This window comes from Ovis canadensis, chromosome 10, assembly GCF_042477335.2.
Source record: "Ovis canadensis isolate MfBH-ARS-UI-01 breed Bighorn chromosome 10, ARS-UI_OviCan_v2, whole genome shotgun sequence".
NCBI classification, from domain to species: Eukaryota; Metazoa; Chordata; class Mammalia; order Artiodactyla; family Bovidae; genus Ovis; species Ovis canadensis.
The window spans coordinates 39,580,504-39,583,300 of record NC_091254.1 but is presented as its reverse complement, the minus strand read 5'-3'; the positions used below and the strand labels follow the sequence as shown (position 1 = coordinate 39,583,300).

The following is a 2,797-nucleotide window of genomic DNA, read 5'->3' as shown; positions in this document are numbered from 1 at the left end:
TCGGCTCTGAGCTCTAAATCTGGGGTTACATTAATCTGAGTCTCTTACTGTGTTTCAGGATCTTTCAGACATTAGTTTCTGCTTATTGCTACTGAGTGGAAGTAAACAAGATCAGCGAATAATTGACTCCTCTTCCTACATTTATTAAAATAACATTTTTTACCTTGTGAAAACTTTATTAACTTCCTGGAAATGGCTGGTTTTTGAGAATATTGGCTGATGGTAAATTATTCCTTTATGTGCTCACGCATTCTCTATCTCACCCTCTCTGTCTCTCGCTCCCTGCCCATATTCTATTCAAGTACTGAATACAATATCCCTCAGCAACATGACTGAAGCTACTCAGTTAACTGGCCATTAGAAAGAATCCTATCAGAATTATTAAAATAAAACATGTTTTACATATTTGCTTTCTGGAAGGTTCATATGAATGGGATTCTCAATTGCTGCCAAGGCTGGAGAACTGAGGTCTTGCAGTTATTGGTGTGTGTGTTCTCTCAATAACCTTTCATAATCACACCTGACTTTCCCACAAACAAGAAAGCACTCTTGTCATTACACCAGTAACAGCACCCTTTCCCTACCCAGGACCCTGAGTAACCCCTCTCTCACCTCTACTAGACCTGCTCTCACTATTACCTTACCCTTAGTCTTACTGCTCTATCTGGTGCCCGGTTCCAGTGATTTTTTAACCAGACAGGACCAAGACCTCGATGCATGGGTCTCGTTAAGGTATACTTCCCGTCCTCCTTCCGGGCCAAAATTCTCTGGTTCTTTGTCTGAGTGATTCTGGCATGTTCCCTCCACTCCGCAGCCCCCACCTTCTCTGTTGCTCAGTGCAACTCTCCAGTTATATCCCTGCCAACTCACATAGCCACCAGGTAGCTAGATCCGCTTGGAGAACAACACACAAACACATGCTGACTGCTCTTACTTTAGATTCACGACTGTGTTCCTCAAGTGAACCCTTGCATGCACAGCAACCCCACGCTGCAGGGTTTATTCCCTCTCCTGCTCTCCTGGAAAATCACTTCAAACTCCCTCCTCTCCTCTCCACCTTCCATGACTCCCACCATCACATCTGTAATCACTCCTGCACCAGAGTGCAGAGGGCAGCCTCCCCTCTATCACCCACCACTGGCTGCACTGCTCTCAAGCTGAACCACCCTCTGGCGACTCCAAAACATTTGCTCTAGCAATTACCCTTCATTTCTTTTCCGTATAAATCTTTCATCCTTTATAGGATCATTTCTATCAGCATATGGTCATGCAAAAATTTCTCCTGTTTGGGGGGTGGGTGGGAAGGGAGGCTCAAGAGGGAGGGAGGTATATGTATACATACAGCTGATTCACGTTGTTGTGCAGCAGAAACACAACACTGTAAAGCAATTATCTTCCAATTAAAAATAAATTAAAAAAATTCTCCTGCCTTAAAAAACCCTATTCTAACTCCACACACGCCCAGCAACCACTCCAGGCCTCAACACCCACTTTGGAGAGCTGTCTGCTCTTGTCTTCTCTCCATCTTCCCATTTTCTCATGGAACCCTCCAATCCGGGGGCTCCCCAGGTGGCTCAGCAGTAAAGAATCTGTCTGCAATGCAGGAGACCCGGGTTCAATCCCTGGGTAGGGAAGATCTGCAGATGGTGACTGCAGCCATGAAATTAAAAGATGCTCGTTACTTGGAAGAAAAGCTATGACCAATCTAGACAGCATATTAAAAAGCAGAGACTTTACTTGACCAACAAAGGTCCGTCTAGTCAAAGGCACGGTTTTTTCCAGTAGTCAAGTATGGATGTGAGAGCTAGAGTATAAAGAAAGCTGAGCACTGAAGAATTGATGCTAAAAAAAAAAACCCCCACAAAAAATGAAAAACGAAAATGACAAATTTAATTTAAAGGAAGAAACCCAGAAATTGTCCAAAAAACAGTGGAGCAAATCAACTTCTGAAAAAGCTCTGTATCAAGGTGATCACATTTATTGGAAGGGTTGGAGAAAAATAAAAATGTTGTTTAGCTGAAGAATCTGAGTTATCTACAAATCAACTTATTTCAGGAGTGGAAGAATTCTTAGTTATTTCTTAGTATCAAGATGTGCATCAATATCTCTTTTGAGTATCTTTCACATTCAAAGAGGCAATCACACAGTATCGCTCATTTTCCACGTGATAAACTCTTTTATCAGTCAACTCTCAACAGCGGGGCAACTAGCACAACATTGTCTCCCCAAACAAAGAGCATCAGAATATTCCATTTTGTTGATTTATATATCTCTTCATATGTTTCTTCATCAATTTCTATAGTTGTCACAGTTTCTTCCACATCTCCCAATATCATATTTAAATGCTGATCATAAGCATGTAACCTGCCTCAAAGCTCTCTGTCATTTCTCATCTTCACATAGACTTGCTTGTCCAGGCTGAGCCTGATGAGATCCAGGGGCTCTTCCACAGTGTTGGTAGTTTGTTGCTGGTCCACGTCGTCCGCCATCTTTCAAATCCTTGAATTGATGCTTTTGAACTGTGGTGCTGGAGAAGACTCCTGAGAGTCCCTTGGACAGCAAGGAGATCCACCAGTCCGTCCGAAAGGAAATCAGTCCTGGGTGTTCATTGGAAGAACTGATGCTGAAGCTGAAACTCCAATACTTTGGCCACCTGATGCGAAGAACTGACTCATTGGAAAAGACCCTGATGCTGGGAAAGATTGAAGGTGGGAGGAGAAGGGAACCACAGAGGATGAGATTGTTGGATGGCATCACTGATGTGATGGACATGAGTTTGAGTAAGCTCCAGGAACTA

The 2,797-nt window shown here is 43.1% G+C and overlaps 1 pseudogene; it reads right to left on the bottom strand.

The window, feature by feature from the left end:
* Positions 1-2,156: 2,156 nt before the first annotated feature.
* LOC138931603 (U6 snRNA-associated Sm-like protein LSm3 pseudogene) lies at positions 2,157-2,489 on the bottom strand (annotated as a pseudogene).
* Positions 2,490-2,797: the final 308 nt, after the last annotated feature.